Genomic DNA, 25,821 nt, shown 5'->3' on the forward strand with positions numbered 1-25,821 from the left:
ATAGGTTCCTAGGATGTCTTTAGACATGTGTAGAGGGCTGATACATGTTTCCGATGTTTGGGATATCAGATTTGGCTTCGAAAAGGGCTGGTGATATCGAACAATCAAAATTGCATGGGGTTTCCTAATTGGTAAGGTCGTTTTCAAGAATTCAGTTCTAAGAGTTGTCATCGGGGTTCAACAAAACTTTCCAAGGTTAGGTGACAATGGTTTAGTACGTGGAATAAGGTTTGGACTGTTGGATGAGTCATTTTACAGTTCGAAGATGTCGGCACCGCCCAACAGGTAGGTTGGGTTCTCGGCAAGATGCAATTTCGGTCTTCGAGTTCTGAGAAATGGGTAGATGCTTAACTAAGGTTGAAGATCACTTACAAGTCTATAGTAGGTTGAAAAGATGTCTCTAATGATCCGCAACATTGATGCTTTATTGACCATGAGAAAACACTAATCAGATTGTCAGGAAATAGAGCCGCACTCATTGGGTGCCAGAAGAGCTTGAACTCTTCGAAAGGGATGACCAACCAGCCAATGAAGGCTTGGTTTTCACGTGACCCAGGGGTGAAGAGGAAGAGAGAAATCAACAAAACTATGACTGAGGATCCTCACCACAGAGACCTTTGAAGAGAACTAGGTTGCGTCATAGATAAGCCTGACTACAGGACAATCTGGGCTACCTTGGGCTGGGTCATCAAGTATGGCTTAGGGCAGAGCTTATGAGACAGAAGAGAAAGAGAGAGGACTTTAGGGAGATAGGGTTGTCAAAGGGGAGAGAGGTGTAAGATGCACAGTGAAAGGGGTGTCTGGAGAAAGAGATGAAAAAGAAGAGAGAAAAAAATAACTCATAAGTTGTCTATTCATTATTCAGTGCATAAAACTAAACAAGAGGACCTTAGGCCTCTATTTATAGTGTTTGGTATAGGTCTAGGTACATACCTAATACAAAAAATAAATCTAACTCATTTAATGCATACACCTTTTAATTGTCAAAATTGGGTCCTAACTTACAGTAAAAAATAGACTAATAAAAGGATCAATTGGATGGACTGGAATCCCTTCCCAACCGGATCCCAACTAGATCTAAAACATACCAAAAGCATAATCTAAAAATAGAAAATACTACTTGAGTTGGACCCCTTTCCAACATTTGGAAAACTGTGGAAAGTAGAAAGGAGGGTGGGACATCCCACCTTACCTTTTGGAAAGTAGGAAAAGAGGAGGAGACATCCCCTTGCTTCCTTTCTTCTTTACCTTTCAAGTTGGCCCTATATGGCCCTACTAGATTGACTTTCTCTCTCTTATAAGTTGGCGCTTTCTATGGACCACATTGTCTTCTTGATCCATTGACTTTTCTTCTAAGAGATGAGTTATGTCAGCAGCGACATCACCTCCTTGAGTCTCATCTTAACTGGATGAGGTGACCATTGGATCTCGGAACAATGAATTGAACATTTTCTCTTAATTTCGGACCATAACACATGAGCTGAGCCATGAGCGGCTTGTCTTGTTTCTCATCCTTGGTGCAGCTCATTCAACATTCAAACTTCAATTTCCTTCGAGTGAAAAAAACTCAACACCAACTCTACGACTGAATAGGACAAGAAAGCACGTGCCCAAGCAAGCCCAATACATCAAATTAACCCTAACACAATGATGCAAATAAGTTTTTTAACTCTCATTTTAGGTTGAAAAGTTTGTCAACTTTTCCTTGTCCTCTAACATTGGGAGCCAACATGAATTTTGATATTAGATACAATTCAAATGCCTCTCAAACTCTACGTAGGTTAAAAAAATTGGGTCCTTTTGGTTATGTCTCCATGTTGCTTCTTGTGTGATGAATTATGTTTTCTTTTCTGTTTTCTCTTCCTTTATTTTGGAATTTTGGAGTAAACATGTGTTGTTTGATGGAACCCACTAAGAATTTTTTCAAATCAAGAAAATTCGAAGTTGCTAGGATGAGAGTGGAGCCTTTTGTTACCCCACTTCTAGCTAGTGGGTAAGATTAGGAAGACAACAAAGCTCGTTGTATCTTCTCCTTGGTTGGGATCCAAGCCAATAAGTATAGCCACTTTCATAGTGAAGTCATTGGGTGCATAAAACAAAAGAACAAACTATCTAAGGCTCTGTTCATACATCATCCTGATTAGAGATGGCTTTCACGGGGCATATGTGATCTCGTTCTTCTAATTATCTGAATGCCTCAGAAAGATTTCAAACATTTGCTCCAACTTTGTGAACCTTTTATTCGATTTTGATCACCATTGATATGATTTTGATCATCATTCTTCGTTTGCTTGCATAATCATTATGACATTTTGTTCATCTATGACATTGCTACTTTCAAACTTTGTAATTCAGTTCTCAAATCAATTGCCTTTGTTTTCTTTCTTCCATGATTTCTTTATTGACTCCTTGTTTGCTATCGAACCGTGTGATACTATGGACAAGATTAATGTCTTGCTCTGATACCACTCTTGATGCAAATCTAATGTCAAATTCAAAAAGAAACAATTGAGTTATGTTACTTCTATGAATTAATCTACCAAAATAGAATTAATATATAAAAAATAATAAAATTAACTAATGCGTAAAACTAAAAAAAGCATAATTCAATCCAGCAACTCCTTATATAATGAGTATTTATAAGAGAACATGAGAAGCCCTACATCTATTTTGGATCCGAGATGGATCCATTACATTAAAAAAATCCTAAGCTAAAAAGAACCCAAATAAAAATTTATAAATAGAAACTAAATCCAAATGGATCTTTTAAACTTGGATTGTATGATGCTCAATTCCAGCATCATCTTTGGATGGACGAAATCTAGACTATCTCGAATGGGCAGCTAAGAATGAAGGCAAAATCCCTAGTTGTTGGGTGCCTTACATAGATGGATGCACATCCATGACCATATCCTCACACTTGGCAAGACCATTAAAAGTTGTGTTGCTTTGTAGGATGCACGTGAGTCAAATATGAGTTTGGTCATGCTTGACTGTGAGTCTGTGAGAAAGAGAGGACCAGGCTAGGGTTAGGGTTGCAATCTAGGATAAGAAATTTCCAAAATTTGGTTGACCTGAATCTGAACTAACTGACTCTTTAATGTATTTTGGGATCTAAAACCAACCCGTTTGCATCCACAGCCAGGGTATCCTAATCCTATTCCCTCGAGAACTTATCAGGTCGGGGTAACCTCGACGGATTACCGTTAGAGGTCCCTTTGATATCCTTTATGCATGCGATGAACAACATTAGAGACATGTCTCTCTGGATGGGTCCTACAAAATTTTTCAGAGTTGTGGATGTTGTAGATGATTGGCATCTTAGGCATAGAAAATTGATGGCTTAAAACATAGCCAAAACAGGTGTCTCATGCAAAGACATGTTTCAAAGACATGCATACTTGATCTTAAAATCAGTCAGATGACTTTGTTTAATGAAAAAAAAATGTTTGAGATATGCTATGACTGTATTTGTTTTTAGGAAAGACTATAAGATGACATGAGATGAATTTTTTAATAAAATGATAGAGAAGGCAAGTAATAACTCAAATGTTGGGCGCTTCTTGTAAATGGCTGGTAAGCCTTTGATGTTTTATAAATTATCAGCTGGGCATTGAGGTGCAGAGCAGAGAGGCTCGGATTGTGAGTTGCCCTGTTTAAAGGTTGTATACCTTGTTTTTGTTGTTTGTACTGGCCAGTTTCATACTCTGTTTTATAGTTACATGCGATGCCTCATCGTTCTCGGATGTTGTATGATATGCTTGTTAGTTTATGAAATCTAATTCCATTTGTCTTGTTTCACCAAACAAAAAAAACTTGCAGAGATTTCATACAAAACAACTGCATTTTTTTATTTTAGGTAACATTGGAACTCTATCCCCCTCTTCAACCCCTAGGCTAAATAAACAAAAGATCCAACCAAAACCCACAAGGATGCATGGAGTGGCCATTGCTTTTAATATGTATAAGCTAAATTTTCTCCCATACAGCATAATCCTAACCAGACGTAACCAAGCAGAAGCACTGAGGAATCAGACTGCCAACTTCATACCTGGTTCATGATAACCTTCCCGTCAATCTTAGCCATGTAGAGATCCTTATCTACAACCAATATTTCACAGGTGCTTCCAGGCCTAAACCCATTCTTAGTTCTAATCCCAGTTAATATCTTGATCTATTTAGCCAAACCTTTGTCAAAATAGTGATCGTAGAACTGCAAGCACAAAATAAACTCAAATTATTTTGGAATATAATTTCATTGGCACCACAAATAGAAATGAGGTGATTATTTATTATTGAATCTAGAGCAATATAACAAGAATTATTGTACGTTATTGCACTCATAATGGAGGGTATGCCGAGGTGTGTGAGGATGTAAGCATAACCCTGCATGACCTTGTCTGCTGAGAAAGGCCAATAGCTTTGAGTGGACCTTGTGTCATGCTTGTCTATAAAGGTCATTGCCTTCTCTGGAGCGATTCCTATAAGCCCCAAGATTTTTCCTTGAGGGTCCTTCAACCTCCACAGCTCATCTTTCACAGCAGACTACAACACCTCCTTGGTGATGAAGTCGAACACCGTCGCGACTCTGCCGACACCCTTCACCCAATTATCAAGCTCCCTTCGGTGAGCATCTAGGCCTTGAACCGGGTTCGAGCCCAATGAACTCCACACCTCACCCACCATGAACTGTGGACGTGATCGCTGGATGTAGTCCCTAGTTATTTTAGTGGAGTACCTCTTGGCAAAGTCGAGCCACCAACTGTCAAACCCGACATGAGTCCTCAACCAGTTGAGCCAATCGTTTAGTTCCTTCTGCACCTTGGGGTTCAAGTGGTTGATATCCGAAGCGAGACTGTATCCATTTTCGATGTCATAGTTGTCGAACCCATCAGAGTACTGGGTGGCATCTAATGCAAACTGAGTGGACGCACGCTTGGAAAGTATCAGCTAGGCGTAGCCGCACAAGGGTAGCATTCAATTGTTTGGCAATGTAGTGACAGGGTTCAACCAGCTCGGCAATGCAGTGGTAGAGTTTAGTGAGCATCATCAACTAGGGATGACTTGGTAGTCATCAGTGCATCTAACAAAAGCACCACCTAGGATGTTCATATTCAGAGTATGGGAGCATCTCATTTGGGACCACTTGTGCAAGTGGCGCAAGGCAGTTAAGAAACCAGGTTGTTTCCAACTGATTTTGGTGGTTTTTGCATATGTATAAGCCTATAAATAGGCAGGATGAGCTCATGTAAAGAACTTTTGAATCATTTGAAATTGAATTGAATTTTGGAGAGGAATTTCCTCTTTCATGCGTTTGGGCATTGGGATCTCCTTTTGGAGATATTTGGAGGTGTTTGTTGATACAAACTCCTTTCAACTAGTCCTGTTAGTTTCACGCTGACTGAATTAGAGTGGAATATATAATCAGGCGTTTGCTTGATCTGCTCATCACACATCCGGCTACGCGAAGAGATGCAATTGATGATCGCTATATCGGCGTGATTTTAGGCGCAATTCATAATGGATTCCCACTCGCTTCAAAGTACCTGCAAGACGTCAAGATTGCAGTACTCAATCCGAACAATTGGTGAGTACTTGATTTCCTGCAGATCTATTTACATTTTGATCTGGCGCACACAGTCACTTCGTGAGTTACTTATGTTGTGTCACGCATTGCTTGGACTGAGATCATTAGCTTCTGCACATTGCTGATCAGGCGTCGTGTTCATGTGGCAAGACCTTTCCTTATTCATGCCAAGCTAGGGAAGGTTTCCCGCTTCTGCGAGGAATGCTCTGCTACTCAGTGAAGGGAGGTTTCCCATCTCCCTACTCTTGCATGTGCAAAGCTGTGTAGATTGGTCGACAATTAGGCTAAGTATCCACAGGTCTAGGATCAAGTAGGTTCACTGCCTGAAGTCACTTGACGCACACTATGAGTGTGCAAGTCCCTGCACATCCATCGTTCTAGTTGTTGTTGTTGACCTGTTCAATGTGCTATTACGCATCATCATGCCAACACATGCAGCGCGCGCTCTGCGCCCGACCGTGCAGTGCACCGCAGCAGCAACTTCTATCCATATCAAGTGTTGGTGCGCGATCAAACACCCGCGCAACCTCCCTGCTTGCAGACCAACACTCCTTGTTGCGCATTAGATCATCGATCGCAACATGCACATGCATCAGACACGCACTTCTGCCAGTTGCTCCCTGCAACATACTCCGAGCATGATAGCACCACGCAATCAGTGCGCCACAGGCAGAGCAATGCATCTCTGTGTGCCTAGCCTAGCCACAAGAGGAGTCTCCACTGCTTGTGCACATCGACTGCAGAACCTCCCTTGGCAGCAGATAGTCAGTGCATTTGTGAACACCCAAAATTTTTCAAAATCTTTTAAATATCCCCTTTTTGCCTCTGATTCCATTTTTTTTGGGTAATTGAGTCACTTTTAAATCTAAATTCCATTTCATTTCTCAAGTTTTACTGAAATTAAATTCATTTTATATATTTGACTCAATTTTGGATCCGGATCTAGATAAAAGATCCAAATCTGAGCTTCGCTGTCCAATTTTTTAAGCCAAATTCTCAAAATTACCAAAATGACCTTTTGAAAGGCTCAGACACTTCGTCTGGTATCCGTTTGAATCCATCATGCTATATTCCTTGATTCGAGGTTTAAAACTCGAATGTTTTCTCAAAACTTGGGTCCAAACCCATTTTCTAAAGAAATTTCCCCATAAATGACCATGATTTCTCAGAAAAAACCCTCTTTTGTAAATACTCCTCAAAAATTACAAAAAAAAATAGTTTTAAATCTTTGTTTTTCATAAATTTGAGGGCTTTATTTCAAAAATACAAAAAAAAATGTAGAAATGTCAAGAGAAAAATAAGAAAATAGAAAAAGAAGAACATAAAAATAGCCTTTTTGAAAACACCTTTTGAAAATCAAGTTTTTAAAACCCCCTCTTTGTAAAAACCCGAGAATAAAAGGGGCCCCTTTCGTAAATAGGTTTTTAGGGTTTTCTTTGAAAACCCTTCGTAGGAAAAGAGGGTGGCACCTCTTTTGCAAAACCCTACCTCCAGAAGAACCTTCTTCCGCTCCATTCTCATCCTCCATCGCCCGACCAAACCCCTTCATGAGCTTTTCCATAACTGCCGCCCATCACCAACCGAACCCCCATCAACCCTTGATCCCTAACGGCTCGACCCCTTTCGATTCTGCTTCTTCTTCTTTAATAGGGGATCGCAAGGGCAGACTTCACCATCGCGTTTCACCTCCCCATTTGCATCTTCTTCCTCTTTCCATCCATTCTTCACCTCTCTGCGCTACATCCTCCGATCCATTCTTCCAATCCTCCTCTAGAGCATCTCTCTCTTCTGAAGGAAGGAAGCCCATCGGTCATCCCGGTAAATAGAGAATCTTCAGTTTCTCCCATTCCCCAAGTTTCCAAAATCTCGTAACAGCAAAGAAGGTAAGCGGCCCCTTTTCTTTTTCCTCTCTTCTGATTCTCTGTAAAAAACAAATCTGTTTATAGTATAATTCTGTATTGGTTTTTTTTTTTTTTTTTGAGGCATCCGTGATAAGGTCGACCTGCTTATGGTAGGACCGATTTATCATTTGCTACAACGATGGAATATGCAAAATTCCAACAACTTTCTCTCGTTTTTTTTTTTTTTTTTTTTGTTATTTAGCACCTGTTCTTTCGTTTTATTTTACTTGCATTTTGTTTCCAGCATCACCATCTTGTATGTCTTTCTCAATCTCAATTCGACCATGGCATCTCATTTGGTGTTGTGAAGCTTTCTGATATGTACTTGCTGATATCTAACATTTATTGTTCGTTTTGGCTTCATTTTTGTCGTAGCATCACAAATATATCAGGCTATAATTTCAGTTTTAGTTTACTGTTGAATTCACTTTATCTGGATTTCTTTTAGCAGATTTTTTGTATTTGCTCCATTTATCGCCTTATGTCTGTTCATCCCTCATCAGTGTTCATTGATCTTTTGAAATTTACATTCATTTGACCACGATTGGGGGGGGGGGTTGGGTACACTTTGGCTATCAATGGCAATATGCCATAGTTTTGAACTGCATTCCCTCTCGATAGTCATATCTGATACTATATAAAGACTCCTCCATCAGAGATCTTCCAGTATAAGATGTTTGAGGAACAGATGTTTTGTTGAGGTAAGTCACTTTTTTTTTACCCAACCCATGTATTCAATCCATAAAATCAATGTTGATTTATAAGATTCAGTAGGTTGTGTAAAATTGGAATCTAAAGACAGGATAATGTGACATATCCCTTTCAAAAGTACTCAGAAGATTTCGAGTGTCATCAGCGTTACGCTGTCCAGCACCAATCTCTGCAGGAACTTACTTGGGTGCTCACCTTCAGCCTGTGTAAAGAAAGCTTGAGTGGTGTATATTTCTGAATAGAAATCTAATTCCGGACATTTCCATTTAATACATTTTACTTGTTTCAATACAACATATATCACATTTTGTTTTGCTGGAATTCGTAGAATGGCCTTTCTGCAAAATGGAAGGGAAGGGGGGTGAGTATATTGAAAGTTTCTCTCCTATTTCTGTTAGGAATTCACATTGTGAAAGCAGCTCTTACTAGGCTGTTGTGCCATCCGGCCCATGGAAGTAAAAGGAGCACACTTGCGATTTGTTCTGGGGAAAATTTATAGAGTTGAAACTTTCTTGAAAGATTTTATGCTAATATCCTTGGCATCTTATACCATACGTTCCATTGCATTATCTCATTCTCTGTTTCATGTCCTTACCATGCCATTAGCTGTTCCCCCTTCCCTGCAATGATTTTGACAGGGAAAGAGGAACAAGACATTGCCAGTTGGGTAATTGAATTTGCAAAAAGAGGTCAATTGAAAGTAGTGGAAGCTATTTCAGCTGCCACTACCAAATCTGCATGTTCTAGTAAAGGTTGCAGAGCTGAACTGCAAAAGATCAACACCAAAGAGATATGATGTTGCCTCCGCAGGTGAAGAATTCATTGTTCCAAGAGAGTCCAGAGAAACTGGGGAATCTGGTAGACCCAATAAACCTTCTGTCCAACCTCAGGGACTTCATGGGGGGACTGTCTCAGATGTCACGCCTCAAGTGCTTCCTCCACATCAGGTCGCACATCAAGGCCAACAACCTTCAGGTACAGTCTCTGTGATATAAAAGATCAACTCAATTGAAGGTGAAATCGCAAAGATGTGCCAGCAGAAAATCTGAGAGAATTTCTGATTATATCAATAGCACTGGATATGTCCATTTATCAGGACTTGACTTCAGAGGTGCATTCATCCACCTTGTCCTAAAATAACTGCCATTTATAGCAAGATCAAGGTATGCTTTATTAGAGATTCAGGTATGTCCTCTTGCTACATTTTCTTGCAAAACCATCACCAATCACCTCCTGCATGTGTTACAGTTTATTCAAACCATCATATTTCACTTTACCTTCCTGTGTTCCATGTAATATTCAGATCAATGGCACATTGTTACCTCATCAAATCAGAGAAACTGTATTTAAAATCCAAATTTCCTACAAACTGACAGGTGCTTGTTCACAGGATTCTAGAATTAAAGACCACTATTGAGTTATGTTTCTTCCTCAATTTCTCTGTTAGAATCTGCTGAAAGAAGTTGTTCCCTGACTTCATCACCGCAACACTCAGAGGTCATCATTTAAGGTACGATGGCTAATGCTAACTCAGTGGGATTGACATTTATTTGCTTGCAAATTGGATTGGTGACGGTGGGGGTGGAGAAAATGATGGGTCTTATTTAAGTAGATATGTGTTATTTTCTTTTATTTTGCTATACTCTTCGGTGATTCCATGATTGTTAGATCATACTTTGCTCTTATTCGGTAGATAGTTACCTAATTGCAACATAGATCTTCCCAAGGCGTGCCTATAACCTTGTGCCAACAGTGTGTTAGCATGAGTATGTTGGCAATATGCTAGGATTAAATGAATTGGTTGTGGCATATGAGTTAATATATATTGTTTTAGTCAGTCGATGGATTAGCATGAGCTGTGTTAATATACAAAAGTTCAGTGTATGCTTCAATGATCAGTATATGTCGATTCTTCATTGTAAATAAATTTCTTTTTCCTTGGTGTATTTTTTTTATTATTGCCTGGTATTGCTTGTAGTTACAGATCATCTGCATTTTATTTAGTGTATCTTCAAACATCAGTTGTAATCTTGAGTCACCCCTGTCAAGTCTATTGTCGATCTTGCATCCCTGAGCCCAGCTAGTTCAGAAGATTCTCTGAATCAGTAAAGAATGGAAACTTACCTTACTCGGTATCCAGCTTCACCTACTAAGTTTTATCTCACTGTTGTGTTGTCACAGCAGTACCCACGCCCTTCAAACATCACTTACAGTTGTCACTACTAAAGACTGGGGCAGTGAGAAATTGAAGAGATTCGTGGGCAATCATTTCAATAACAATACAGGGGAAAAGAATGTATGTTTTGGTGTTTCCAAACATGTGCTCGATCTCGTTGGTATGGTGTACAATAACCTCGGTTATGAGTCTTCATTATTCGCGGAGGCAATCTTCGAAACCATAAGCAAATGAAGGTTGTATGTTTTACTGTATTCTCTCATATACCTACAGCAATGCCAATGTGTGGCTGCAATCCTCCTTGATATCTCCAACAGTGTTTAGGCATTATCATGTTTCTTCCAAGTTAACATTCATATCAGTGTCCAAACATTGACATGATTCCACCTTAGGCGTCAACAGAAGTGCTAATCCCTTCCAGTATCTGCAGCAAAATCCCATTTGCGTGTCTATAGCAATGCCCATGCATCACTATGATTATTCCCATAGCATTCACCTTGTGTTAACACCTATAGCTGTCACGGCTATTTCTTGAAAATCACCTGGTCCCTAGTCCATTCTTACCATGAGCCTATCACTTAGGAATGTTCTTACATTTGCCTTTCTCATTAACATCAGCCCTGCATACCTATGTCTGTAAGTTTTTATATTTATATATATATATATATATCCATTCACCCATTGATTAAAATGTCATTCATATGTTTCAAAATCCAGTCTTAGCTTAGGATGTTATATATATGTGTGTATATATATATACATACATATATATATATATATATATATATATATATATATATATATATATATATATATATATATATATATATATGTGTGTGTGTGTGTGTGTGTGTGTGTGTGTGTGTCCTATTCTTCCATAAAAGCATGCATCCTTGCATACATCTCTCCATTAATACAAATATGATCATATGTATATCAATTTCAGCATAGTGTGTTTCTGCGTTTCTGTATCCTTGCTAAGTGCTAACTCTATTTTGCAGGAAAGATGTGAATTATTGAAATTCTTCTAGATTAAGACTTTGATATTTTCAAATGTAACTCCAATGTTGTAATAAGCTAGATGTTAATGAAAAACTCTACATTTCCAACTTTTAGATAGAATGAATGAGCATTATAAATATCATGAATTACTTGTTCTCATATTTTCTCCTTTATTTTCAAAAATTCAAGAATGTAAACACGAATGGCGCGTGCACCATTTCGTAAGAGGTAATTAATCCTAAGTTGATGATTTACATCAATGGCTATAGTCAGAATGTGAACAAAACTTAGGATTTTCATCTTTTATGGAATAACATTGGATCCACACTGGATCTTTTTCTAAAAATCATCATATTTTTAAATATTTTCTTCTTTTATCAGAGTTTAACTTAAAATTAACTCAAAATATATATCAATGGCCATAGTCAGGATATATTGAGAGTTAATTTCATTTTAAACTCTATAAAAGCACCAAAATATATTTTATTCTTTACTTAAATTGAAATATGATTATTATATAATACATTCAATGACCATAGTCAATGATGTATTATATTTTCAATCTTATTTTAATTCATTTAAAGAATGAGATATGCTTTTCAAAATCCAATTTTAAATTCTTTAAATTCATTCAGCATTTAGGATAGAATTGCCTTACATTTTCAAAATTCTTTTTTCAGAAATCCAAATGATTTCCTTCATATATCTTCTTCACTTCTCAAATCAATTTTCAACTCTCGTAAATTCAAATATCATTTTCAGATTCTAACTTTAAATTCGAAGTCCAATTTGACTTTGAAATTCATTTGTATATCCAAAATTCTAATTCTAATTCAAATCAAATTTCAAAGTTCAATTTAACTTTGAAATTTCTGATTCATTTTCTAAATTCCAAATTCAAGCTCCAAATTCAAAGTTTAAATTCTCAAATCAATTTTGAAATCCCAAATCCAAAGTTAGATCCAAATTACATCTTGGATTCCAGATTTCGGATCCAATTCCCATTTAGGATTCTAAATCCAGAATCCAACTTCACCTTGGATCTCAGACTCCAGATCCAAATCCATTTTAGGATCCAGAACCCAATTCTACTTTGGATCTCAGACTTTAGATCCAAATCCATTTTAGGATCCAGAACCCAATTCTATTTTGGATCTCAGAATTCATATCCAAATCCATTTTTAGGATCCATAATCCAATTCCATCTTGGATCTCAGACTTCAGATCCACTCTATTTTAGGATCTAGAATCCAATTCCATCTTGGATCTCAGACTTCAGATCCAAAATCCATTTCAAATTTCGGATCCAATTCCATCTTGGATCTCAGATTTTAGATCCAAAATCCATTCCAAAATTTGGATCCAATTCCATCTTAGATCTCAGATTTCAGATTCAAATTCCATCTTAGGATTCAGACTGTAGATTCAGATTCTATCCTAATTTCTGGATTTCAAATCCAATTCCACTTTCAAATCCCATCTGAACTTCTTAAATCCATTTATATTTTTAAATTCCATTTGGATTGCTCAAGTCCAAATTCCATCCTGATTTCCAACATTAAATCTAGAATTCAATTCCACTTTAAATACTCATTTCCTCTCCTAAATCCAAGTTTAAAATTCAAATTTAAAGTCCATTTCTGACTTTAAAGCTTTATTTTCCTTTTTTTCATCTTTCAATCATTCTTTTCAAATTCAAAGATTTATTTTCCCAACTCTGGTCATTTCAAAGACTTAGAACTTCAAAATATCCTTCCTAATCTATCTCAAGTTCTAAGTTAGATTCAACCATTCAGAAACCATTTCTTCACTCCATTATCAAGTTCATCTCAAAACACTTGGAGATTTCTAAAATCATTTTTTTAAAGAGCATACACCCTTGCATTTTCACAAGCATGATTCTCTGTGTATTTAGACTTAGAATAAATTCCTAGATAATATTTAGGCAAAGCAAAAAGGCATAAATTCGATCCTTGGTTCAATTACCCCTGGTAAAGGCACTAGGAATGGTCGAACCTCGTACCGACGAGCGAATCCCGTCTCTCCATTTTCCTGCAATATTTCAAAACAGAGGCGAGTAAATTTCTAAATATTTTCAAATCAAGGTCAAGTGAAACCCCGTAAAAGAGTTCATCTCTCTTTTCTTTCTTTTCTTTTCTCTTCTCTCTTCTTTTCTTTCTTTTATTTTCCTCCCTTCAAAAAAGGAGGAATTAGAGACTAGAAAAGAAAAGAGAAGGAAGAGAGAGAAACCACAAGAGAGGAAAAATTTTGTGATGATCACAGCATTCCAATCTTGGCGTGCGGCAGAGCTTGTGTAAGGTTGTGACTGTTTAACTACTGCACAAGCCATTGGCAATTTGTGTGGCCTTAAGCTTGATATGTGTATTGCTTAATCTCTTTTGATGAGCTTGTAATCCTAGCCTTGTGCTAGACGAACCCCCCCATAAGACCTTATAATAGTGTAGTGTTGTAGTGGAAGACAAATCACTAGTACACATAACACAAGTGGTGCCTCATACACGTGCTCGTGTTTGTGAGGAGCTAAGGCGAATCACTCGAGAACTCCAATATCTCGCGTGCTTAGCATTTGAGGACCAATCTCAAGGTCACTTGCCTTCGACAATGGATCCTAAAAGCAAGGTCTCATCACATCCTTGCAGATGGACCAGTGACCCCAGTCCAGACTCCCGTCACCCTTCCCTCCCTCGAACTCGCACCATATACCTCGATCGTCCTTCCTGGCAGTCGTCCCATGGTTGATCACGATGTCCGCTATGCATTTGATCCTTGATGCATGGAGCATCCTTATGAGGTCTCTTAGTTCGGCTTCAGTCCCATGCTTTGATAAGTTAAGATCGTAATATCTGCCTGGTAGGTAACCTATATGATCGATGCATGTAATATAATATGATATTTTAGAAAACATAGGTCCTTACTCTGTATGGCTTCCTGAAAATGGAGGAGTGAGAAAAATGATTGACCTTCAGGAGAAACAAATTGTGAGGGGGGAGGCAGCCAAACGTGAGTAACACGTGTTTTTGCTATCTGTGGAACCAAGTTCTTGAGAACACGATACCACCCTTGATCGTTCTTGGATGATTCCCAATTGAACCCTTGAAATCAAGCATGTGTAAGACTGTGGTTGTAAGAGGACAATGGAGATAAGAAGGAAAGGAACTTACTTGCCACAAACATGAAGAGAGGTTAGCCTCCAAGTGGTAAGCAGGTTTTCCACGTCCCCTTTGGATGACGTCCCTAGTGATGCCTTTGATGCTAGGTCCCAACAGTTGTCAAGCTTCTTTGATTTCGTTTAGCTTCCTAAGTCGGGGTCTGGTTAAAGTGTTGGCTGTTTGTTCTAGCCCATAAGGCTAGATGGATCGAGTTCTCTGTTAACAACAGGTTTTGGGTAAGATTTTCATCAATTTCTTGGTGTGCACTGACGAAGCTCATAAACTATCAAATTTCTAACAGTTTTAGTTTCAGCTTATAGATTAGTTCATGTAGTTCTCAATTCAACCTAAAACCAGATGTAGGTAAGAAACATTAAGCAAGCATGAGTAATGCTAGACTCTATAATTATGACATATTAATCAACAGATTGCAACAAAAACGGACTCAACAACTGCTTGCACCGATTCTAGGACTTGGGTGCATGAAATGCCAGCTCCTATGGGTCAACCAAAGCAACCAAATCAACCAAATCTTTGATTGTTCTGTAGGCGTTGGGGATCATCAACCTCGTTCATTTACCAGTAAAACCTAATTTATACATAAAACTAACAGTTCTTTTACAGTACATGTCAACAACTCACTTTCGTTATATGGCAAACTCGCTGAGACAAATCGTTCGATTCACCAACGGGGGCTTCGCTTGTCTGGCAGGAGCAGTTAATGCACGTCACATTGTGCTGGGATGTTGCAAGTTCGAATCCCAATGGTATATGGTTGTATAACTGGTACCCCCAGCTTTCTCTGTTCTGAAAAAAAAAAAAACATTTCTCGGTCCGATTTGGGGCCCAACCGAGTCCCTGTATATGTTTAACTTGGAAATAGCCAAAACTCAGTATAAACCAGACAACTTGGGCAATTATCGCGTTTGATTACAAACCGCCGAGTCAAGCATGTTTTGTTGTTTTACTTTTTAGAAGTTCAATTTGAAAGGAAACTGAGAGGAATGATGTCCATCCAGTTGCCTAATGTCTTTCATAGTAGACAGACTCGTCCTCGGTAAGTCCTCAGGAAGTGTCCTCATCGGCAAATCGTGATTAATCGGTCAACCTCGTTGCTTGGGTTCCTCAGCGAATCATGATTAATCAGCAAGATAAAAAATGGTGATTAACCGGCATAAAATCATCATTCACATTTTAGTAATTAAAAACTAAAATTAAATTTATAAATCTAAAATAATTTCAAAAGATTAAAAATTGGTGGCATATATTCATTAAAAATTTCATAAGAGATGACATCAAAGAAATGCCTCTTGTACCAAAAGCTCCCTAACATACGAGTTAGCAGTGCCCATGGTGATATTTTTTGCTGTTATAGATGCTGCAGTTATAAGCACAACTCTCTTATGCAAGCCAAAGCTAACCACATCAAGGTTGATGGCTCAATAGACAAGCAAGCGTAAATCCATCTAATAGGTGGATGGTGGGTCACACCTATCATCTTGGTCTTTACTACCAGGGCTCTATCTGAAACAAGTACAAAATCACCAAGTAAAGTAGGGGTTCATATATAGATGGTCATTGGATGAACAGGTTGGATCCTGATACGGATCCAGTGTGGCCAAATGGATCTCGCATGGAATCCAATGACCCACTTAGTGGGCCATTGAGATATGTACCACCAGGATCACAGTGGGCCCCATTACACATTAGATTCCCAACATGTTTGGGAATCCAATGAGACAGTTAGGTTGGATAACGGCTACCCAGAGAAGGTTAAATTCTCTGGCCCCTGCCTCTGCAAACCAACTGAAGAGGTTCAAGAATGCCCTCTGATGCAGACCGTTAATTAACTTCACAATTCTCTTCTTCTCGAGTCCTCTATGCGCACACCCTGATCCTAAATCCAACAGTGGTATCAGAGCTAGGTTCTCTTTTTTTTAGGTGTGTGCAGTTGTGCTCGTTGGTTTGACAACGCTTTTGCATGTAGCGTTTGACGGCATGTTTCACAACCACCTTTGCAGCTTAGCTATTGTTGATGACCTAACGTTGGGTGCTAGCTCTCTTAACCACCAACGATGGTAGATTCTTCTCGAATGGCCGAGACCTTGCCTAGCTAACTCAGACAGATGGATGGAGACATTGATTGAAGCCAAGGAGGTGAGAGCGAAGCCCTTGGAGAAGATGGCCTTGACCAAGGTGGAGCGCTTCTTGACCCCGGCATCGCCAATCAGCTTTCCCACCCCTTTCACCACGTCCTAGTCGCGGGCGAACCAGATCGCGAAGCCCACCAGCATGGTGGTCTGGTGCTGGTCCCTGCGGATGGGCCATGCCAGTATCGTCACCCCATGGACAAGTGACTCCAGCATCGAGTTCCACCCATAGTGGGACAAGAACCCGTCGGTCGATCGATGGTTCATTATCAGAAGTTGCGGAGCCCAGCCGCGTATCGCCAACCCCCCTCTCTTCCACCTGCTTCTTGAACCCCTCTGGTACCAAGCCGAGCCACGAATCGTCACCCGTCGGTGGTGGTGGGCCGCCGAACAGAGAGCCCCTTCTCACATTGGCTTGGATCACCCAGACGAATGGATGCCCTGACACGTCCTTCTGCTGGTGGAGTAGCCAGAACTGGTGGCGCTCAAATGGGAGGGCAAAGGAGAACCCCGTGTTGCCATGAGATGCAGGGTCATCGACCAGTGGTTGGCCACCTTATTTTTGTCGATCTCTCATACGACAGAGGAGCTTCCCTCCTCTGTCTGCAGAGAGAAGGAACATAGACCCTCTGATCTTTGTGTCCCTCCGGTTAGCCTTTGTAGACCTCGTCGTCTAAAGCCTCACACCCGAGGTACTACCAAAGAGGTAGCAGTTAGGCTACCTGCATTCCCGGAGGAAGACTCGATGTCTCAGAGGCAACAAAAAACAGAGATGAACCAGCAAGGGTGAGCCAAAAGGGCAGAACTCTCACACGAAGGCGAGGAAGGCATCAGGAGAGAAAAACTCGTTGATCCCGGCACCATGATTGACCATCAAAATGGCCCGTTGTCCAGTCAAAGACATACCTTGAGTTCACGGTGAAGCCGGCACAGAGCGTGGTGGTATTACATTTTTCCTAGTAGAAAGGAGCAAGGGAGGTGTTGGCCAAGCTATCTCTGTGGTACACAACGACGACCCAGATACCCCTATAGTCGATCGCCATCTTCTTGTTCCCACTGTGGCGGTAATGTTCATGTCCCAATTGGGCTCCAATTGGTTGTTGGAAACATTGAAGCCAATGACAGAAGAGCTGGTGACTATAAAATTGGGGAGTTGGAAGCGGAAGATAAGCCAGACGATCAAGAGGATGGAGCTGATGGTGATGAAGGCGATGAAGCGGTGAAGGAGAAACCCTACTATAGATGTCAGGGCACAAAAGTTGTTGATGTGCAGCAGGGCTCCAATCGGTTGACCGTCGGGAGGTGGAGGCCTCGGATGGTTGCACCAAAGGTGGTGCAGTTGCTGCATCTTCCAGCAAGGTTTTATCTCCACCAGACTCTGGCCGAAAATCTTAGCCGCATCGCCGGCCATAGAAAAACCTATGAAAGAGAAGGAAAAAATGAAAACAAAAGGGTTAGGGTTTCTCGAAAACTCGAGAACCCTTTATTTCTTTTTTTTATCATTTTCATATTTAGTCTATATTTTTATGTGATATTACATTTTGGTACCTCTATTATTTTAGAATAGAGGCTTCAGTTTTTTAAAATTTCAAAAACAAGTCTGTCTCCTAATTAATACATGAGACAAGGACATATTTTTTGAAATTACAAAAGACTGCTTGAAGTTTTCTGTTTAACTCAGAGATATTATGTTTCTAATGTTCTATTTTTTTAGAACTCCCTCTAACTTTTCTGGTTTTGCAGAAAAGTGTTTCTGGTTAGCAGAATACCTCTCAGAGTGTCATCCTGACAGGTTTAGATCTAGTTGGTACATGTATTTTTATAAAAGACCTCATTGGATCCGATAAAACTTTTGAATCATGAAATTCTTTGAGTTATTGCATTGTTCTCATGCTTCACATTATGATTTATATTTTAGATCTGGCATCGATCCAATTTTGTGGTTCCTAATTTTATATGGATCTAGATATGATATGTGATAGTATAGATCTAGTTTAATTAGTTTTGGATCCAGTTTGATCTAGATTGGATTCAATCGAGTGATATGCCCAGATATGGGATATGGATATAGATTTGATTCATGTTTTGAATCCAGTTAAGTATATATAGAATATGGATCTTTATTTGATTCAAGATTTATGATTGGATCCGGTTGAGTGTTATGCCAGGATACGAAATATGGATCTAGTTTGATCCAGTTTTGTGATGGATCCGAATAAGTATATATGGGATATGGATCCAGAATTGATCCAGAGACAAATCTAAATAGATATACATATACTATATGGATCTAGATTTAATTCAAGTTTTTGTTAAATCTGGATAGTGTTAGGCCAAATATTTAGATCCAGTAATGATATATATTTTGTATGGATTTGAGATTTACACAGTTAGATCCAGATAAGTAGAATATTGGATGTGTAATATGGATCCATTGGCATTTAAAATATATGGTTTTGGATATGGATTTGGATTATAGTCAAATCCTGTAAGATCCATGGTTTATTTAAACTTGTATAAAGATCCATTTTTGGATCGTGTTGGACTTGATAGATAACATCTCAAGTCAGATTTGGATTTGGAATCCTTCAAATCCAATAAAACGGGATATATATGAGGATCCGGTAATGGATTTGAACTTAAATGTTCAAACTTGTGGTTTGATTAAAGCCTTGTAATTGGCTTATCATATCTAACATATCCAAATGATAATGAGATAACTCTCATTGGATATGGATCTAGTACATATTTAAATTGGATTTGGGTATGAGATTTATGACTTACTTCATGATGGAAAAACAACTTAGTTTATGAATGACCTCATGATAGGGATATATCATAGATGATAAATCCAACTAGTGTATATAAAACCACATGATGTCATGGCTTAATGCAAATATTGCTTTAATGCAATGCATTAGAAAAGTGGGAGCGAAATTATAATTTTACACATGCATGTGAAGATATTTATGTGTATATAATGTTAAATAACAATGCACCCTATGGTATGCTTGTATAAATACATGAAAGGATATTTTTCATGTTTTAAAGTCTCTACATGAAATATTAAATGGTGTTGGTCAGTCACATTAGTGACTATTTGGATCCGGATATACTGATCTGAAATGATCAGGTGGTGATCATTATGTGATAATGCACATGAAAAGTTAGAGTATTTACTATGTTTAGCAAATCACATAGTTATAAATTAATAAATTTTATATTACTTCACTAGTGTGCATGCCTGTGGAATAGTCATGGAAGAGCTAAAGAACCCCATGACTATGTGAGACCCACATTATGATGTATTCATGGACTGCATGACTTAATATGCACTGAATGATGAATACTTAAAATTTATGACATGATGAAAAAACAACCTAATTTGTGAATAACCTCATGATAGGAATATATCATAAAGAAAAAATCCAACTAGCGTATGTAAACCTCATAATGTTATGAGTGCAATACATAATGCACTGGTTATGATAAATATGGGTGTTCGCCCTATATAGCCATGTGGGAGATGTTGGATCCTGGTATGGATCTAGTGTGGCCAAATGGGTCTCACATAGAATCCAATGACCCACTTAGTGGGCCATTGAGATATGCACCACCAGGATCATGGTGGGGCCCATTATACATTGGATTCCCAGCATGTTTGGAAATCCAATGGGACAATTAGACTGGATAATGGCTACCCAGAGGAAGTTAAATCCTCCAGCCTCTGTCTCTGCAAACCAACTAAAGAGGTTCAAGAATCCCCTCTGATGTAGGCCATTAATCAACTTCACAATCCTCTTCTCCTCGAGTCCTCTATGCGCACACCCTGATCCTAAATCCAACAATACACTTTCTATTTGTTGGTAGTAGTAGCGATGGAGGGCACCAGTGAGAGGATCTATGCTAATAAATATAAGAATAACAAAAATGTTGGAACATGCATTTCATCATCCACCATACAAAAACAAATTATCGGTTGTCCTGTAAAAAAACTATACTCATGTCTTCTTTTGAGAAGAAAGGCAAGTCATCTAAATTTTATCGATGAATTCAAAGATCATATCTTGTGAACACAATAAGAGCCATGTTGCAGAGCCAAAGCGAATAACAAGAAATCATCTGCAAGCCAATAAAAAAAAAGTTAGATGTGCATGTTGGCATATTCGTATAAATTGAAATTAAAATACAAAATAAGCACATACTGGTAGATGCCATGGTTGATGTGACATGCAGGTGCACAGCATTCTCCTCAGCCTATCAATGCCCATGATGAGATAAGGCTTTGAAGTTGATGGTAAGCAGGGCCTTAAACTCAATGATAATTACTAATAATAGGCTAGAGGATATAGTTTATAGATGCTCTCATCATACAGTCCAACCCTCCATTTATAATGGAAGATAGGGGGTGATTATAGAATGTGAGCTCTTCACATTCACCAAACCTTCACCCCACTAACACCCATTTAGTACCCACTAACAGCCCCACTAACCCACTCATAGTGTCAAACCGGGTCACACTATGAGTTGGACCCAAACCCAAATGTCCAACATTACCCCACTTGACCCATTGACACTAAAATGGTACTAAATCGAGGTTTATACCATTATCTCGACTTAATTTTTTATGTGGCATGCTATTCTGTATCACAAGAATGAATTATATGAGTCATGGAGATGATCATCTCTTTATGAAATGTCAAATTTTCATGTACTATAATACAACTCATTTTCAGTGCTTTAGCATGTTAAGATTATCTTTATGAATAGGTTGATCTCTTACCTATTCTATTAGTCCTTTAATATTGTTATTCTGCTATTCTCTCTAACCAAATGAAAGATCCTTTATGCAAAATCAATAATACATAAATCCATAGAAAATTAATTCATTTTCACAAATGTGATTACATAATGCATTGTCATACATCAGAAGGAATAAAAAAGACACATCCCTTTTACATATTAAGAATATAATCCCGGTGTTAGCCCTTTAGTAAAGGGATACATAGTCATTTCTTTCGTACTAATTGTATCAATACATACCAGATGATTCTCAATCCTTTTTTTAACAATAAAGTATTTTAACTTCATGTGTCGACACAAGATTGAGCTCTTATTGTTATTTGAGAAGGATACAGTTGCTTCATTATCACAAAAGATCTTTAGTAGTCTCTCAATAGAGTTCATAATCCCAAGACCCATAATGAAGTTTCTTATCCAAATGGCTTGAGACGAAGTCTCATATAGAGCAATAAATTTTTCCTCCATGGTATAAGCAGCAGTTGTAGACAACTTTTGTAAGACCCACAATTTTTTTCAGTAAAAGTTTTGAATAAATTCATGAGGCATTTTCATGTGAAAATAGCATATGAACATAAAATGCAAATCGAATCAATTTCAACAAACCAGTTATACTTAGGATATATGTATCCTCGTGAATATATGCTCAAACAGTCAGGGAGTCATAATTTTCTCTCTGAGTAAAATTAGAAGATTTGTACGAGCCAACTTTCTTAGTTTCATCGATACGAAGAGAATGACGTACTCAAAATTTTTTGAAAAAAAATTGCCCAAAACCTAAAATTTTTATAAGACCCATAAAAATGTTGGCGGCCCCACAAAAATATCCCTCAAAAAATATCTTGTGGGACCCATAAAATATTCCATATGGGCCCCACATAAAAGAAACCTCCAGTCTTTATCCGGAATGAGTGACATTTTAGGATAAGAGTATTCTGAAAAATTCTAGAAAAAGGGGCTCCCATTGGCTATAAATAGCCCCTCCTCTCTCTCCTTTCATAAAATCCCCCCCCCTCTCTCCCCTTCTTCTTCTCTCTCTAAAATATCCTCAACCTAGCCTACTTGGTCTGAGTCTGGCTGATCTGGTCTGAGCCTACCTGACCTGGTCTGAGTCTACCTGACCTAGTCTGAACCCACTTGACTTGGCTTAAGCCTAACTGGGTCTAGTCAAAGTTAAAGTCCTTTTTTGTCCTAAACTCAAGATTGATTCACCTGACCTAGCATACTTGGGCTAAGTTTGAACCTACCTAATCCAGTTGACTTGAACTGAACCCAGTTTAGTTTAAACCAGTTGGGTTTAGCAGCTTGACCTACTCTTCCTCTTTCTCAACTAGGTCAAACTCATCTAACCTAGTTTGACCTCTCGATGGAAGGTTGGAACCCAGTTCGATGCAGGCTAGGCAGCAGAAGTCGTTTATCGATCGGATGGTAAGTTTGATTCGTCGATCACTCGCTCTTAAGTATTTGTTGATTTGTATTAAAAAATATATCATATACATTTTGAAAATAGTATCTGACCCCAGTCCTTAGTTTACACCCTTTGGGATACTTCGGTGTTCATGAACGTCTCCTTGTGACTATCGTTGGATATTTTATAATAAAAGCTTTTACGTATTGCAGTAAATATGTATTTGAGATTATCATCGCATCGAACGATGCCAGGGCTCCTACTTTCTGTAATTTACTTTATGCATTTAAGATTGTCGGTGCGTCGAACAATGTCAAGGCTTCTGCTTTCTGCAAATAAATATGTATTTGCTTTCTATAAGTTATTTAGTTCGGATTCTCCTGCTGAACATTAAATATGTCTTTATTTAAATCGCCACACTATAAAGTATAGGCTCCTGCTTATATTATATATAGTTGCGTATAAATGAGTGTTAAAATGAAGATCAACTCCAAATTACCGATGTGATTCTATATGATGCTCCTTGATCAAGATTTTGCTTGACGAAAGAAGCCCCTATTAGAAAGGCTTTGCTTTTGCGAAAAACTGCTTTTTCCTAAAGACATAAGTTACTTGCGCATAGCCTCGCTAAGGCCTAGAGTTTCAATGAATCTTGATAGATGTAAAGTATGCACAACGGTGCGCTTCTATCTCTGATTTAAGCGTAGCGATTCGTCCGTCAAAGAGAGGAAGTGTTGCTTAAATTTTTGAAAAGATGTCCATTGAGCTTAAAAGAAACACACGTTTTCTCCATCGAAGAGAGGAAGTGCTATCAAATTTTTGAAGAAGCTCACAAAGCTTAGAAAGAACGTAACATGTTACTTCGTCATACAGAGGAGGTGCTGCCAAAATTATGTCAAGTACTTTTTGTAAAGTAGAAAGGGTCATCACACTTCTGTCATCAAAGCAGGAAAACTGTTGTCGAAATGGTTGGCAAAAGAATTGTCTGAACTGATTGAATGACACGAGGATGCTTTGTTGTTGGAACACTGCTAGAATGACTCATTCTCATGTTTGCCTGTAAGGGCACTTTACTTGTAAAGGCCAAAGAGCCAGAGTAGTTGTTGCACCTTGACTATACCAAGTGCTTGTTGCGGTGATATACACTGAGCAGTCGATCCATTGAGATTGTGTCATATGCATGCTTATGGAAAATATTGTTGCACAACTATACTCGTAAGAGCTGGAGAGCTAGAGTTCTATGTCCACCCAAAAAAATTGAGGTGCTCGTCATGGTTGTAGATGTCGAAAGCAGAGTCAAACATGCATATGAATAAAACTTAATGTCACAAGAACCCCATGGTTGGACCGTGCTTGGGAATACTAAATGGAGTCAGGTACATATTTTCTCAGTGCGATATGCACTGTCTTGCCTGAATGGCATTCAAATATCTGACAAGTAATGGTTAGACTGTTGGACCTCTTCAGAACTATTGCTCACCATGGCAGACAGTGATGGTATAGCCATGAGTGACATGTATTTAATTATGAACTAAAGAGTTCAAGGGACCTCATATCACTCATGAGGTTTGGACATTATGGTTTTCCTTAAATATCTAAGGATTGAGCTCAACTATTGTAGTAGAGGATGCATCCGAACTGGTCTGATAGGGTTATCTCGGTATGAGTTCTACCATCCTATCATGGACAGGGTCAACAGGCCTCTGGGGTATCTAAAATACAGAGAATAATAAACTCTCAGAACATCACATTGATGCTGAAGTTCAAGCTTCTCCCGTGTACCAGGTGGTGAACGATTAATATTGAAACAATGCATTAGTTTTAGGTTTAGTGATGTATGAATGAATGTGCGTTGTTTTGTCAAGTCTTGCATATCCTTGAGAAAGGTGTCAAGATTCAGTATACTACTGGACCGATAAGGCAAAGATCTGTGTTGCATCTGCACGACTAAGCCAAGCTCGAGGAGCTCACACTTGGGTTTATGGGATATGGATGTGCCAAGTCTTGAAGACTTGAGCTTGATGTACCAATTGAGGCTCAGAAGAGGCTTATATGATATATGCCAAGTCTTGAAGACTTGAGCTTGATGTACTAATTGAGGATCAGAAGAGGTTTATGTGATATATGCCAGGTCTTGGAGACTTGAACAAAACATTCAACTCATAGCCCTAAGGAGGCTTTCATGATATACACTAAGTTGTGGGGACTTGAGCATCGTTGTTGTGAATTGCAACCCTGAGTAGTTTGTGTATTTTTATGAGTTGATATTTGATTGAATGCTTAAATTAATGCTTCCTTACCAGACCTGCAATGGTTCTGATCTTGTTTAATGGGGATTATAGGTGTTTAACCTGCGATGCGATATGCAGAGCAAGGCGGCATCAAGTTTCAGGGTTTCTTCAGGCAGTGTTATATTGCTTCCTTTATAAAACTAAATACTTCTTTTTCAAGTAGTGATATTTGTAATAAACAAGTTTTTTTGATAAATGGAACATCTTGATGGTCAATGAGTGATTGGTCACATACCTGTGACTTGCCAAGAGTTTTCTAAAACCGACGAGTCATTATCGTCCATTTCTACTGCTAAAACCTTTTCTAAGTTTCACTGCAAAGAAAAAAAATACATGAAATTTTCAACTTAGCCTTGTTTTAAAAATCTAGGGCATTACAGAATTGGTATCAAAGCCTGTGTCTGAGAAACTTTTTTCAAGATCTGTCATGTTTGTGGTATCACACTATAAGTATAATTTCATACTTTCTGGCTAGGTAAACCCTTGTCAATTATAGATGGCGACCCGCGAGCAAATCTAAGGTTGTTCATGTCGAAAAAGAAATCAGGTTCTTAGAAACTGGTTCTATTTTGAGTCAATGAACTCATGTGTGTGGTTTGCCCTACCAATATCCACCAGTGTGGCA

The 25,821-nt window shown here is 38.6% G+C and overlaps 1 pseudogene; it reads right to left on the reverse strand.

Annotated features, from left to right (window-relative positions):
* Positions 1-3,969: 3,969 nt before the first annotated feature.
* On the reverse strand, positions 3,970-25,480 carry LOC149846015 (alpha-amylase-like; annotated as a pseudogene).
* Positions 25,481-25,821: the final 341 nt, after the last annotated feature.

This window comes from Nuphar pumila, chromosome 2 (assembly GCF_984573655.1).
Source record: "Nuphar pumila chromosome 2, dmNupPumi1.hap1.1, whole genome shotgun sequence".
Lineage (NCBI taxonomy): Eukaryota > Viridiplantae > Streptophyta > Magnoliopsida > Nymphaeales > Nymphaeaceae > Nuphar > Nuphar pumila.